Genomic DNA, 16,429 nt, shown 5'->3' with positions numbered 1-16,429 from the left:
CTATCTCTCCTGTGTCCTGTCTCCCCCTAGTGGGGGATGGCCGGTAGCAGCGTGGAGTGCACGGTCGCCTGTCAAGGCTCGGTGCTTTCAGGTGATGCGCTTCCAACGCGTAGCGCGACCACGTAGTATGACGGCTTTTAAAGAAAAAATGCACGCCCCTTTGAAACACAGCTGTGCGTGTCATTTCTGCTTCCCGACACGGTTATGGGAAAGCCGTACTTGTTCGCCTGGAGAAATCTGCTGAGGGGGCAACATAGTTAGCGCGCCGCTTACCCACGCCACGGTGGCGTATCCAGCGTTGCCCTGTCGCAGTTCCGCGTCTGCGGGCTTGGAACTAATTTATCTTCAGGTCGAACCAAACGTTTAAAATGCCTGTCTTCTTCCCTGTAGCTAGTGATCAAATACTAACAATCGTATTTTGAATGAATCTCTTGCTTGTTCATTTGTCTGCGTGCGTGCGTGCGCGCGTGCGTGCGCGCGTGCGTACGCGCGTGCGTACGCGCGCGCGCGCGCCACCGAATTATTGCTTGTTCCTGCCTTTGGTATGCCGTAGCCGACGATAGGTATAGCTTCGTAGCTGTCGATCCTGGAGTCTACGCGATCTCTACCGATAGCGCATATCTGCAAACATAGACCAGTGAAAAAATATACTTCCCGTTTGTCTTATACGGAAATAAACTACCGGAAAAGAATGTTGCAGATCTTTTTGTAATTTTATTCTGATCATTCTTTATTTCCTCTTGTTGCTTCACCGGCTTCCGTTTCTGTGCTTTTCACGAAAAACCGTCTGGTTCGTAATACTTCCGTACTTTACAACAGCGCACGAAAATGCGTTTAATGATAAAAATGAATAGACCGAAAAGTACAACATTATTGACGGAGCAAAATGTGGAATTGTAATGTGCGAAGCCATTGCTAAGTACTCCACAAGTTCATAATACTGGGCAATTGGAAAAATAAATTATAAACACTGCTTTTAAAGTCGACCTCTGCGCTAGCTACCGCATTTTGAATATATGTATCTAAGCCATTCATGGTGCTATTTAAACAGCACATATAAACGAGCTGTTTAGAGAAAGAGCTATAAGGCTAATAAGAGCGTCTGGTGGTGCATACAAAAACACACGTAAAGTATGAAACTCAAGTAGCGCATTTTGACCTATTTTTTACTTTGTATGCACACTTCGCCTGAAAACACCGGCTTCGCCGAATTACACACCCGCTTTCAAACAACTAAGGAAGCAAAAAGGCAAGAGTTTCTGTTCTCCTGTAAACGTCAGCGCAAACTCGCAACAACTATATGCACTGGTGCGTCTGTGCACTCGATTAAACTAGTAGACAAAGGATCGCCGGACGGCGCAAAGACAATGTGACTGAAGTTCCAGCGGAGAGTCGTTCACCGCGCGGATAGAACGTGATTTTATGGTTCTCTAAAGAGGCTGGCAAACGAAAATTATATATTTTTCCTGTATTGGACTGGAGATTAGTCTTTTTTGCTGTGAGTCCAACTAGTTCCTATGTATCTCCAGTAAATCTAAATATAATAAATTAACGAATGAAACAAACTCATTAAGTCTCCGGAAGCGCAATATCTTGCAAATAAATGAAGGGGACATAACAAGAGCAAATACTGAGTCTGCTGTAACGGACGTGCATTTGTTGCACTTAGCGGTTAGTAAAAATGCGACCTTTAATTCGTAACTATTTGGAACTCCTCGAGTTCTTTCATCGTGCGTGGTGCTGATCAGTCCAGACAGCACCCACCCCTTAGTGCACATTCGTTTCTCTAGCGGGCCCTGAATACTCCTTCCGCACCGCCGACTAATGTATGGTTTGCTTTGCGCTTTATCTCGAAAGCACAACGCAGCAAATGCGCAGAAAAAGAGATGGAGTGCGTGCGGCAGAGATCGAGAGCAGCCATAAACAAACTGTCTACGTTGGGGTAGATGAGCGCAGGCTTTTATGCAGTTTTTTTGCTTCGGTACTACGCGAGATGATTTTATTTCCCTTATACGCTCCTGTCGGAGCAGCACTCGACTTTTCTCTTCCGAAGGGAGATTCTTCTAGAGGTGCTTTAAGCACAAAGTATCTGCAGCGAAATGCGGACGGAGTGATGGCGACACCTCAAAGAATGACGTCAGAAATAGAGTGAAAAAAGGAGGAGGCGGGGGGGGGGGGGGGGAGGGGGGGGGGAGCGGAGAGGCGTCGAAGGAGTGTTCGTTATATTGGGTAAGCCTTCATGCCACTTTACAACGGCAACGCACATTCTTCCGTCCCACTCATCGCGGCTCTTTTCCCCTCGCCCCGCTGAAGACGAATTCGGACGTCCGTGCCCTGGGATGTTAGGGGCCCACCACGCTCCACTACCGGAGGAACCCTTCCCCTCGCTGTCGCACAAAGCTGCTGCGGCGCCGATGGCCCCGTTGCCAATGGTCCATGAGGCGTGCCGTCGTGCGCACCGGTGCTTGGTTGCTGCGCCGCCGCTTTCTGGAAGCGAGGACAGCTTGACGGAACACGGTCATCACCATTCTCGCCCAATGGTCACTTTGGCTTGTAGCGGCGGCCTCGGCTGCGCGTGTCTCGAGCGGCTATGAGCCCATCAGCGAAACACGTTCGCCGCGATCAGACCGTCGGGAGATAAGACCAGGCCGGGCGGGCACACACGCACGCACACACGGCCGACCGCTGCGTAGCTGGCGTCCGCGCTGTAGGTCCGACATCCGCGCTGCGATCTGGGCTGTATACGGCCGGCTTCTCTAAAGGCTCCGTTTCCCTGTAGGCGAGGCTCGTAGGAAGGAAATTGTTGGCTGCTGTTGGGCTTTTCTGGCGCGCGAAACAGATTGTGTCGGCCGAAAGAATAACGCTACTTCGTGCCCGACTGCCTGAAATGTTGAAGCTCTTTGGGGCTTGGTGTGGTTCACAACTGTCGTAGGGATCGCACGGACACGGCAAGTGTGGCATGTGAGCGTCCCCGAAGATGTATTTGGACAATATCGCAGGCGTGTTTCATTATAAAAAAGAGCTGTTTCTGCAAAAAAAAAAAAAAATACCAATCTACTTTTCTTTGTGCCCTCTTGGATTGTTTTGCTCCAAGTATGCGCCTCTTCTAAAGAGCGATTTGTTGAACTATGAGTTTTTGTGTTTACCGTTCATTCGGTGTGATTAATTTGGTGCCCTCTGCTTCAACTATGTAAGCATTTGAGAGCTCAGCTTAAACTTCGATGGGGAAGACATCTTGCACACTATCGATAGCGTCGGCATTGGGCTGTGTCTTGCCAGTAAATTGTCCTCGCTTTAATGCTCGCATTCCTTTTTTGGGTGGCATCGGAATTCACCCCTTATAGGATTGCCTTGGGGCCGGTAGAGCTGTACGCCACTCTGGTGTAGTGATAAGGGCATCTCAAAGACCGATTCGGGTCACGTTTTTCGAATACTGCCCATTGTTTTCCCTCTAGTTTGTGGCTTGCAGGCGAGCACTTCTGCTTCCTTTTTCAAAAAAAGAACGAAGTAGATTGTTCCATTCTTCCAAAACGCTTCTGTGAGCATCTTTAGCATTTCGACAATTTACTATATTCTTTTAACCAGTTCAGAAGTGCGCTTTATGTGATTTGTGTTCCGAAGTAATTTACTTCGGCCCCGGCGGCATCGTGTCTTTGTAGGGCGCTCTGGCTAAACAAATTAGGGACGCTGTTTTCTCGGTCTGTGAGTTCGTGTTGTCCTCCATTACGCGTGCTCAGTCTAGTTTGAAAATATACGACAGAACAGAAGGCTAGTGCGCCAGGCAAGGGACGGTAGCGAAAAAATTCTCTCAGGCTCTTCGCCGTCCTCTGAACGAGGGATCGAGTAATAACAATAATTGTACTGCTCTCCCTTCGCCGAAAGAGCAGCCACCACCTCTATCACCTAACCACGAAAGGTACCATATGGCATGGGCCCACTTCGATAACTTTTTCACTGGACTGTACGTGAATGCACGAGTGTTGGGTTGTGGCATGAATTTACGCCGTTTCCTTCAGCGAGAAGAGTGGGGATCAGCTCATTAGGAAAGAACAGTCGTTGCCACTGTCTCGCTCTGTACGGACTCCTGAGAGCCGGCTCGAGGAGGATGGAGTATAGAAAGCGAGGGGAAGAAAGTAAGAAGCTCAGGTTGCACTGCACACGTTCTAGGGCGTTTCCACATCGTTTGGCTTCAGCATATACAGGTGCAGCTGGTAAAAAGTAAACGAGAAACATCGCAAGCGCTGACACAAACGACGGTGCGATTTACAAGCCAGCGCAGGTTGTGGGTGTGTCAACCTCTTCGTTTTTCTGTGCCGCCTACGGAAGAGAGCGTTGAACGTGTCCTTCGCGAGCGAATTCCGTCGTGCGTCGGGGCAGCACAAGGGTCCCGTGCCAACTGGCGACCGCGAAGGGCCGCGAGGAACGTGATTTTTTTTTTTTTTTTTGCGGAAGTCGCACCGCTGCAATGACCGACAACGTTATATTCTTTTTCTCTCGAGAATTGCTGTCGCACGCAGTGGACTCGGCGGTGCGCGCTAATCTTCGTCGATGCCGCGACGTGCCTTAAACGCAGCTGCCGAGCTCGTATTGGAAAAATGTCGAGGGCATTCTAATGGTCGCTGAAAGATTCCCCCCCCCCCCCCCCCCCCCACACACTCCCATCGCTTTCTTTTTTTCGTTGTCGCCTGCGTTCTTTTCACCTGCTGGCCACTGGGGTCACGTCTGGCAGCGATCGACTTAGCGAAAGGAAATGACCATTTCGCCTGCCGCATGAGTTCCACATTTATTCTTGGCTAAGCATTTATGGAACCCACTCTTATAACTTCCATTGCAGATGTGTGTCTCGAGGTTGATGCCCATATTAGTCATTTGAGACGCCACTCTTTCGTATCTGCCCTTCAGGTTCTGTTTGATTCTTTCAGCTGTGCGCAGGTGAATGCGTGTTCTAAGTATGCATACATGAGCAACCGCCGTAGAATTGACAGCTCGTGTATGTTGTTTACTTTTACGTGATGTGCTGCAGAACTGACGCAAGAAACAGTTCCGGGTTGCACAGGGCCAGCGGAGTTTAGACTGGCTTACCGAAGTGTGTATGACCAAACCAGTTTGTATCGTTTGCCTCATCTCAGAGAACGCGAGGCTATCCGTGCTTGTCACGTGTCTGCGGTGCACGTTCGATGTTTGCAAGTGCTATGGCACTTCTCTAATTCGATCAGCTCTAATATACTCTAATATTCAGCGACTCGGCAGAGCTGCTTGTATGAGCAAGCTGAAGGTCGCCTTTTATTCCTTGTTGTTTCCCACCGCCCGCGGCGGCTGCATTTCGATTGAGGGGAAATACAAAAACTCCTGTGTGCTTGTGCTGGGAAGTTGGGAGCGAAAGCGAAAAAATGAGCAGCTTTTCTTAGCGCTGTAGACCGTGCGATGCCAGTGCACGTTAAAGTACCTCAGGTGATCTAAATTATTCCGGAGCGCTCCACTCCGGCGTCTCTAGAAACCCATGTGTCGCTTCGGGACTTTATGCCCCGCGATTGGCAGTCCACTCGTTTCCTACCTATACAGACACCGAACGTGTCGATTTGCTCGCTGCATGCTGCATGCACGCCAACATTACAGAAAGACAGAAATAAGCAACTACGTCCGAGTGGGGAGTCGAGCCAAGTAGAAAATTGGTTTTTGAGGGGAGGAACGAAAAGGCGCAGTAACTGTCTCACTTATCTTTGGACACCCCAACCGCGCACTGAGAGAAAAGAGTGAGTGAAAGGAGCAATATACACCGTATGGAGGGCTCTAGATTGATTTCGATCGCTTGGCGTTCTTTAACGTGATTTGGCATTACACAGTATGCAGGCGTCTTGCATTACGCCTCCCTCGAAACGACGCCGCTGCGGCCGGGACTCCCACGGGCTCATCTGGATTTCTTTCTTGTGCGAAGCAAATCAGTGAACTCTCTTCGTGGCGTGTACATTGCTCCGGCGTGAAAGCGGTCGCACGCAGGTCCGTCTCATTTGCGTGACGCCTCGCAGTAATGGCTAATCCCAATCGACGATCCGGAGCATCCGGAGCTCAATCCGTTTTGGGGAAGGAATCCGCCAAATCGACAACTCGAGCAAAAGACGCGCTCTAGGCTGCGCCGGTCAGGGCGAGGCGATCCTCCGAAGAGCTGCTCCTTTTTCGGCGAAATTCATACGGTTTTTGACGTGCTATATTGTGTCGCAGCCACGATAACTCATTAGTAGCGAACTCAGCGCAGCCTATCTGCATTTCCAATCAAGCGTTAGTCTGTCTACTTTCTATCGGGCCTGGAAGGGAGCCCTTAGTGATACTTATATGGCTCATTTCTTCTTTATTTGGCCACGCTAGTTATTATCGAAGCAGCTCGCTTCACGGCAGTGACCCTGTACTTAGCGGACTTCTAGTTAATGAGACGAAGTTGTTGCAGGGTCTATGCTCATCGGCTATGGTGAGTCTGTGTCAGATACTGATACTGACAGCGTTGGTACTTTTGTTGCTCTTCCCAAGCAGTCTCAATAGTGCCAAGACCCTTCGATAGCTTATTTTCATTACTCACGAAACATCCCCTGAAACTTCCCTCGCGAAGATGGAGTCGGCCTATTCGAGATCCGCCAGCGTCGATAGGGCGGCAGCAAGCCGAAGTCCTGGCAGCCCTCCGAGGCGAGCGCCTTCTCCTGGGCAGCGGAATTCCTCTGCTAGGAATTTCGTAACGACAATAACTGTGTTAGCCAAAGTATGCAAACAATAAAACACAGCCATGTGGCATGGACGTTCAGTCCCTTTTTTCACACACACACACACACACACACACACACACACACACACACACACACACACACACACACACACACACACACACACACACGCACGCACACGCACACGCACACGCACACACGCACGCACGCACACTTTCCTAGTGCTGCTCTTCTGAACAACGAAGCCTGTGGAAGATCCTTGAAGCCGGCAAATTGTCATGTGTGCGAAAGGTGCACCCTCTTGGAAAGAAGGAGTAGTCCCCCACTCAGGCGCGGAACAACTGCGTTGTTGTTCTAGCCGGCATACAAAGCTATCCCTTAGTGGTGCGCAGAAGATCTGCGACTAGTAGCATAGTGAGAGACCCTCTAGGTCGATACAGCGTAAGAACGCAGCGTCAAACACTCCGCAAGGCCCTCCGACAAGTGGCACTGACCGACTGCCATGACGTCGTGGTAGCTCCCCTTGTTCGTGCCAGCCACTAGCTATGTCAAACTATCAGGTGCAAGGGAATTAACCACGGCATCATAACGCCTCCTTTGAGGGGCATTTGCCGTTGCGTTCTTGAGTGCTACCGGTTATAATCAGTATGCGTCACGTTAAGTGTAACCCTTTTATTATTCCGGAAAAGCGCGCGTGACGGACAGCGGATGCCGTTAATTCGGTGGCCTCCAGCGGGAAGGCACGTTCGGACTCTTGGAGGGAAGTGAGAAGCCCGGGGCTGCTGCTGCTGCCTACTCAAGACGGCGCGGCACGTGTGATCCATTAGGGGCTTGTCCCGCACTCCCCGCCGTTGTCGCACAGATACAGTCGGACACGCGGAGCTCGGCAAATATCCGCAATAGGAAGCGAGCTGTGCCGCTTTCCCCTCGTTTGCAGACTGCCTTTGTCCGTGTTGCTTTTGCGAACGACAAGATCGAAAGGGCTTCTGCGCCGCTTCTGGCGGCGGCCTTTGTCGGCCGCAGTCGCGGAGGGGACATGTACTTCTTTTTGCTTCCCTCGCTATTGTCCTTCAAGCGCGTTGCTGTAAGAATTCTAGCTACGCTTCTCTTCGGGTAATCTACAATGCCACCGCCTTCAGAGCGAGAGATCTTTTGCTGGCAAACAGTTCTGTAGTAATTCGCAGATTTTTATCTTGTGAATTGCGTAATCGCGAGTTCTTGTTTGAGGGAGGAGAACTGTTGGAAGGATTCGGTCGATAACGTTAGAGAAACATCGAGTGAGTCGTGTGCAAAGAAGCGTTTAATACCATACACGGAGAACAGCGCGTCAGCATATCGCAGATCGTCGGAAAGCATGTCGATGAACGAAGTCCTCTTACTATTTGCTCAGCTTTAAGTCATGTCATTCTCGAGACAACTTTTTTTACCGCAGTAAAATAGCCTGAGTCTCCAGCCTGCTATTTATTATAAAGGAAAACCTGCCAGTTCTAACAGAATCGACTCGATTTTTCTGGCTTGCTCTGGGGCGAATTTGTCGAGCGTCTAGTCGGAATGAAAAGTACGCCGCGTCAGGCGGCCCTCCGTCGATTGACAGTCTTCAACCGTTGTTCCCGTAGGCTGCCTTGCATGAATAGTGCCTCTGCTGTATCCTCAAATTACCGCAGTTTCTCTTTTGTTTTAATGTGATAGCATTAGACTTCACGTCATGCGGTCTTGAGTCCGTTACTCACAAAGGTCACTGATTGGTCGATAGGGCGATGACGTTACAAATTCGCGTGGCCTTACAGCGTCACCACAACCTGCCCACTGTGGCAAGTGGCGATTAAATTAATTGAATTCAGGTCAGTTCAGTTGCCACCTACTCACCGTGGCACCACCGTATTTGTACGCTTTGTTTGAAAACTCTGCACAAACCAATTTTTCTGTACCTTGAGCTTGGCGCATGATAGCCTAAGATGCTTATGCGCCAGTAAACCGAGCACACGCCAAACACTCACCGTGGCACTTCAAATAAAGCGGTTACACGTCCTGCGTCAGTCACAAAAATCGCTGATTGGTAGCGAAAGCGATCACGCCACAATGTCACGTGACCATGGCGCTGGTTTCGGGCGAGGCAAGCAGATTAGAGCTAGTTGAGTGGAGGGTGTCGACAGCATCTTGACCACCTGCGTAGACGAAAACAAAAAAGAGTCGTATGAAAAAGAATTGGACGAAGATATGTTCAGCGCATGACTATATGTGTGGCAATGAAGATACGATGGCAGTGACCACATTCCTGCGGAGGTCGCCCAGGAAGCGACCGGGGCCACGTTTATTAGAGTGTTGCCGGTGAAGAGATAACGGCAGAGCGGCGGCGGAGCGGCAGCGTCCGGCCGAGGCCGGAGGTACCGAGGGTTCTACAGCTTGTGCTAGCTACACTTCGTCCTTTTCCGCATTTCGGTGCCGTCTGCCGCGCAGGTCGCTACACGGCTCCCGTCCTAGACGATTAGTCGATAAGCGGACCAGGTATGTGCAACAGTGACACACAAAGAAGGGAGCAAATGGCTGGCAAAGTCCTCACAAGAATCGTGCAGGGCGGCCGGGGTCCGAAAGTGCGGTCCAGGCGGGCGACCCTGGCTCTGGCGGTGTGGCCGAACTTTCGGAGGGCGTCGAGGTACGCGTAGTGGTAGTGGAGGGATGTGGGTAGGCCTGTTATGTGGACCTAGCGTCGACGGTTCTGGTGCAGCAGTTAACGGCTGGCACATGATGAACGGCGTAGCAGAGGGAGTTAGGCGTGCTGCCTGCGGGTCGGGAGATGCGGGTAACTGTTGCCAGGCGGAGCTGCCCGGTGCCAAGTGGGGCGGCCACCTGAGGTGTAGAGAGATGTGAGGGAGAGGAATGGCTGTGGTGTACTGCAAGTGGCTGCTGGAACACACTCACAGCCAGCCATTCACTGACTGGCGTCGTGAACGTGACGGACGGCCGCTCGAGTGGCGCAGCCTCAGCACCGCTGCAGCAACCGGGGGCACTTCCGCGGGCCTGGTCAGCAGAGGCTTCTGGCTCGACTGCGACTGAGGAAACTGCAGCGTGGGTGGAACCTGAATTTGCGGAGGGTGAGAGGGTGTGGGCGGCGGTCTTCCCGCGCACTTGCGTTGGGTGGCGGCCGAGCCACCCAACGCTTTTATGAAAGAGAGCCAGGTATGACGAGGATGTGCGCGCGCAGAGCTGATGGCAGCTTCCTGTGGGCTACCCTGCACTGGAAAAGCCAAAAAAGGGGACAGTAGAATTGAGAGAAAATAAATCTCGGCATTGGGAAACCAGTTAAGTGAGCGAAAGAATTGAGAAGAGTTGAATCGAAAGGAGTGTTTGCAGGTCAAGTACTTTAGCCCACTTTACAGTCACGAATACAGAATTTACGGCTATCATTTAGCGGCTTAACAATCACATACGTGAATATGAATTACAACACCGTAGTAGGTGGCACTTCATAGCTGGCCAAAAACAGAAAAGCGAGCGTTGTCGTCTTGAGGACTAACTACCTGAATTGTACACGGAAATCGCTTATTGACAGCCAACTTAATCTAACGAAAAGAGTTCAGCTTAAGGACAACGCAGCCACCTATGCAAAGAAAAATGATTGGTATGACATTAAGTGACCGGAAGCGTGCAGAGTGGGCGAGGGAACAAACGCGGATTAATGGCATCCTAGTCGAAATCAGGAGGAAGAATGGGCTTTGGCAGGGCATGTAATGTGGAGGCAAGATAACCGCTGGTCCTTAAGGGTAACGGAGGGGGTTCTAAGAGAAGACAAGCATAGTAGGGGGCAGCAGAAAGTTAGATGGGCGGATGAGATCAAGAATTTTGCGGGGATACAGTGGTCGCAGCTGACAAAGGACAGGGTTAATTGGAGACACCTGGGAGAGGTCTTTGCCTTGCAGTGGGCGTAGGCACGCTCCTTATGATGATGATGAAAACGGCGCAGGAATACGCGGAGAGGTTGGAAGAAGGCACACTCACTGTACTGAACTGACAACTAACCATTATTCGTAAAGCAATCAGGAATATATTGCCGCTAAACTCTGTTACGTTCATTTGTTTTTAAATGTGTGAACCGAAAAAACTTTCAAGAGCATTGTCCCGGGATTGGTGCTCTGTATACTGTCTTCGTTCTCGCATCTGATCTTACTTTCTTTGAACGCAGTGCGAACACGTGTCAGCACTAAGTCACGTTAATTGGTTGTCAGAGAAGTATAACTACTCTCAGAGCTCTCTATAGCACTGTACTTAAAGCCACGAACTCGAGATGGCGGCTTCCACAGGTGTGCTGTTCTCACGCACTCGCGAGGCAACTGCAAAAGTGTGGAAGCTGACGGCTTAAGCTCTTAATTTTCTCGGCAGTGCCACAGTCACGTACCATGATCTTGATAAATGATACGCTTGTATATGCACTGACGTCTAATTCTAAAGGTATCTGCGTTATGATATGTTATGTTATGTTACGTTATGTTATGTTATCTTATGTTGTGTTGTGTTATGCTATGTTATGTTGTGTTATGTTCTGTTATGTTTAACGTCTCAAAGATGCACATGAGCTATGAGAGACTCCATAGTGGAGAGCACCGGATTGATTTCGGCCACCTGAGGTTCTTTAATGTGCACTGACATCCCACAGTGCATGGCCGCTTTTGCATTTCACCTCCACCCAAGATACGTTTTTTGCACATAACAACGAACAAATGTCCGGTTCTTCATGGCAAGCGTAGCGATTTTTTATCAAGCGCAGCGTTTAGCTGGTACATAACGGCATTTCGCTGCGCAAAGTAAAGGCGAGAGAATGGGTGTAAAGACGCAGAAACACTACGGCCATTTAGTCCCGCGTAAGCAAGAGCCAAAGCCGCTCTGCAGCATCATCAGGCTATAGCGGCTCGCAACTGCAGCTCGCCGAGTGGCGCGTAAATAACGTCACCATTAGGGGCGAGAAGAGAGCGCCGAATCCTCGAAGGGATCTGCCTCCCCCCCCTCCACCCGAACGGTCAATCTCTAGCCTGGCCGCCGCGCAAACTCTGAATCATTCCCTCGCGTTAGCCCTTTTGCGAAGCGATGCGGTGCATCTTGTCGGACAAGACGGGGGAACGAGGGACAGGCCGGGGGCGTTCTCGAAGAGATATATGCCCGCCGCCCGGGAGACGCAACCGCTCCGACTAGGAGCCGGCTGCTGCATGTGCCGAATGCTCGGTTGATTCCGATTACGGCGATCCGGAGGAAGGAAGCCGGCAGCAGTGACCTCGCCCCCCTCTCCTCCTGATGCCGTAGTAAACAAGACCGATGCGGCTTTTATTTAGCGATGCTCGCCGAAAGGCGGGAGCGCTGCTATCTCCGGCGTCTTTCGCCGATGTCTCCTTGGTTGGCGCCCAATGATGGCAGTGCATTAAAATAGTATTCGAGACGAAACGGCCACGACAAAGCGCGGAGGTGTGAACAGAAGAGAAAAGTGACGGCTGACGTGGAGGCAGCGGGAGATAAGGGAGAGAAGAGAGCCGTAGAAAAAGATGTTTTCGCGAGCTCGTGTATAACGGCGGCTTGCGAGAAAAGAGAGCGCTCGCGTCGGTGCTCTGTCCGGGGTGTGGGGGGGATTGCTGCAGGAGGAAATGCCGCTGCTTCGCGGCACCGGCTGGACAGCACGACACTGTAGTGATAAGCAGTGAGCAGGGAAACTCGTTTTCAGGGATCGAGGGTTTCATTTTTTTTTTTATCATCTTTGTTGTGAAAGGTTTGCGTTGAAGCAGGTTGAGCGGACGTGCTAGTAATACTGGTTTTGCTGCTTCAAGTTGCTATGGTAGTCTACTTGGCAGGGCGTGGTGAATAACGGCCGCAGTGCAGACTACCGCAAAGAAGACCGCTAGCAGAAAACCGAAATTATTTAATGAAGAGTAGGAGTGAATGCGATGAGGTGTGAGATGAAGTACGGTACGGTGTGAGGCGAGGCGAGGCGAAGTGAGATGCCGTAACGTAACGTACTGAGACTGAGTCCCCGCTAAAGCCAGGAATATGAGCAGCAGTAAGTCGCAGTGCAGACCAAGATGATAGTATCGCAGCATCGAAACACGAGGTGAATGCATGCTCAATGCCTGCGCTGTCATTATAATTGCCTTCTGCGAAACGCTTCCCCGCGAGCAGCCTGAGCGGACGTGCTAGTAAGGCTGCTAGTGCCTGCCGCAGTTTCTGCTCTACGTAGTCTGCTTGGCCAGTCTCGGGGCTTAACGACCGCAGTCTCTCCAGCAGCCATCGCGTCTCTCTGCTCCGTGTACACTCTAGCCGCGCTTCTTCATTCTGCTGCAGTGCGCGTCAGTTTTGACCGGTCGGCTGACGCCACTGCTCAGTTTTCATGGCCCTCACAAGTGCTCTTCAAAACTTTTCGAACGAACAACGACGAGCAGTAAAGCACCGTCTCAGCGGGGAGCAAAAAAGTTTCGCCGCGTTCGGGTTATCTCAAGAAAACGGGCGAAATCGGAAGGGCTCTCTCCACCGGCAGCAGCGAGTTTCTCCTTCGGGCTCGCCCCGTCTGCTCTGCTGTCGCGAGCAGAAGTGGCGCGTAAGAAGACAGCTGATACGCGGCGAACTTTGGCGCGAGCAGAGCGCGAAAGCAAAGAAAGAGGAACGAACGAGAGCCGCGGAGCGGCGCTTCGCCTTCACGCTCCGTCGAGTGCGGAGCGCGCGCGCGCCCGCTTTTCGAGTGTTTCTTTGCCATTGGCGCGGGTAATTTAACGAGGCAGCCGTAAAATGGCGTTTTATGGCCCCGCAGACGGAGATTATCGACTCCATAATCGCCTCCGCCGCCGCTGGCAGCGCGGCATATTCACACGCGGCTTGGCTCGCGCCTCGGTGCTTCGCGGTGAAGCCTCTCCCCCGTTCGCTTGCCTCGGCGGCGCCTCCTGTGAGGCGCAAGCTACGCCCGCGAGGCAGGCAGAGCGTTGCGGGGAATTTTCAGGGTTTGATGTTATTCGCTGATTTTCTCTATGCAGCCTTCTTCGCTGGCTGTTTGTGAAAATTTTCCTTTTTTATCGATTTCTTTTACATCGCCTCAGTAACTCCGACACGTCGTTTTCTGATTTCCTATGCCGCTGGCGAAACTTATTCCGAAGTTTGAATTTTTCCACGTGCCTCTGAGTGTGTGCCAACTTTGAGCTGACTGGCCATATCCCGATGAAAGCCGTTGGTGTCAGTGACGTTACTGATGTTGACATATAGGCTAGTTGGCACATGACAGAGACGCACAACACAGCAGAAGACGGGTATGCCGGGACTAGGAAGAGGACCGACAACACACAAGAGAGTGCGTGCGTGCGTGCGTGCGTGCGTGCGTGCGTGCGTGCGTGCGTGCGTGCGTGCGTGCGTGCGTGCGTGCGTGCGTGCGTGCGTGCGTGCGCCGGCCTCCACAAATGGTGAAGCCCTCCAAAATCTTTAAAGACCTTCACTAATTGCAAAGGCCTGCAGATCCGATTGATCTTCCTTAATACCCTAGTTCGCACAATCGTCCGGTATCGTCCCCCTTTTTAATGCCCGCCATGCTGCGCTAAGCATCAAGACTTACGCACCCTATGTTCGGAGGATTAAGGCAGAGGTGCTGCGACACGGATGTTTGAAAAATGAGTCGGGAAATTCGAGAAAGCAAGAAGCGCGGAAGCAGAGGCAATCCGGGAGCGTTACCTCCCGAGCAGTCCCGTGTAATCTGTTCCAGTCACACTTGATAATTAGCGTAATACCCTTGTTTAACAGCTTTTCTTTCTTCTGTCGTCGCTTTGACAAGAAAACGCAGTTATAGAAGAGATAGCCCCAGGGTTAGCGCTAGCTCTTCGTTAAACAGCACCCATTTGCCGGCGCGCAAATCAGGCTAATCCATTACAGCTTGATCAGTCTTGAACTGGCCATCTGCTTTCACTTCGTCCTCGTTGCTTACCTTCTCTTATTTCGCGTTGCATTTCTTGAGAGTATCTTCGTGATGGCGTGAAATATCGTAGGAGAATGGAAAGAAAAACATATCCTTGTCTCGAATCGGCCGGAAAGCGAAAGCCCAGGCATTAGAGAACCGGGAAAGATGAGCTTGCTGTTGCCTTAACTTCTGGTGTTCTCTATTTGCTGCACAAATTCGAAAGCTTCGCGCACTCGGCACTGACCTTTTCTATTTTTTTTTTATTGATCTGCATCCGTGTAAACACTTACTTATCTTACATTTATCAGACCTAAAATAGAATACGCATGCTCAGTCTGGGATCCCCATCAAGCTAATCTTTCTAACACCCTCGAAGCTCTACAAAATCGCGCTGCAAGGTTTATTTTCTCAGACTACTCCTATCATTCCAGTGTCACTGCACTCAAATCACGAGCTAATCTTACTAATCTTGAAAAGCGACGCTGCATCTTTAGGCTGTGCCTTTTTCACAAGTTCTACCATACGCCACTCAATGTTTCAGCAGTCTTACCACTTCATCGACAGTGAAGCCGCACCAGCCATCCTAAAGCCGTCTATCCTCCCCCAGCACAGACCACAGCCCATCTTCGTTCGTTTTTTGTTCAGACCGCTCGGGACTGGAACAAACTGCCTGTCGACGCTGTGCGCCACTCCGACCCACATTCCTTCAAGACTGCCATCGAACCACTCTTCATTTGAACATTATGCCCATCCCTCATGTAAAACCCCACACCAAGGGGCATTTGAGGTACTAATAATAAATAAATAAATAAATCTTTTTTAACGAAAAGGTTATCACACCTTGATTCGCCGTATTAGTTGCGATTGTTTAACTGGTTCTGTCAATCGCTGCGTAATATACAGAAGCACGTAGAGAGGGCGCAACTGCGTACTCGATTGCTAATACAAGAACCATTTCTTAAGATTCAAGTGCAACTCTCTTATGTGATATGTGCCTAATTAGCATCCTTAGTCTCGCATGAGGCATTCTGCTGTTCAGAAATGAGGTTTAATGGAGCTAGCTCTTGGGCCAGTTGGTGCATCTTGAATTTGTTACGCGGGTACCAACGGATACAAAAGACGCTTACACAAGAAAAGGTACGTTAGACACGGATGGCGCTGGGCTTTCAACTGTTCAATAATGCAAGACTCCGACGTGAAAGCTGATTAAAGTTATTGCACCTTCTCCAATTAGTGTAGAGGGATATGCTTTGCACTACATTAAAGTAGTAGTATAAAAACTTTTATTGACACGGACGACTCTGGGGCACGCAGGCCCATGGACCCCCGCGCGGTCCCACTACACTGAAACGCTCATGTTCTTGCGCTCCATCACTGCGTTGATGGGAGGCACGGCTGGCGTTCTGTGGTTGTCGACGATGATTTCTTCTCGTCTGTTCAGTTTCTTGCTGGCTAATGGGGCATTTACATTGCGCCAGCTTCTACTGAGAAAGCGTTCAATTTTCAATTTATAATGTCGTATGTAATTGCTCATGGTCAATGTCACATGTAGCCCTTGGCCGTGCTGTATGGGAAAAGAAACGCATATGTTAATTCAGTGGGCAGTTATATACCCTTTACTGCTATATCAGGCTGTGCAAGAGCGTGATATTATGAAAGGAAATATTCCCAAAAGATGATTTTTGGAGAACCGTTGATAATTTTGAGTGAAACCATTGAATACGTTTTGCGAGAATATTGCAGTACCAATCGAAGTGTAATGTACGGCCGCATTTACCCTTCCCATTACTTTTACTGTGGAAATAGTCAG

The 16,429-nt window shown here is 50.5% G+C and overlaps 1 protein-coding gene across 7 annotated transcripts in view; it reads left to right on the top strand.

Annotated features, from left to right (window-relative positions):
* Positions 1-16,429, top strand: part of Rbp6 (RNA-binding protein 6) — a 526,892-nt gene that overhangs the window by 392,380 nt on the left and 118,083 nt on the right. The window lies entirely within an intron of this gene.

The sequence above is a fragment of the Amblyomma mixtum genome, chromosome 2 (assembly GCF_055824585.1).
Source record: "Amblyomma mixtum isolate Tamu chromosome 2, ASM5582458v1, whole genome shotgun sequence".
NCBI classification, from domain to species: Eukaryota; Metazoa; Arthropoda; class Arachnida; order Ixodida; family Ixodidae; genus Amblyomma; species Amblyomma mixtum.
This window is presented reverse-complemented; position numbering and strand designations above follow the sequence as displayed.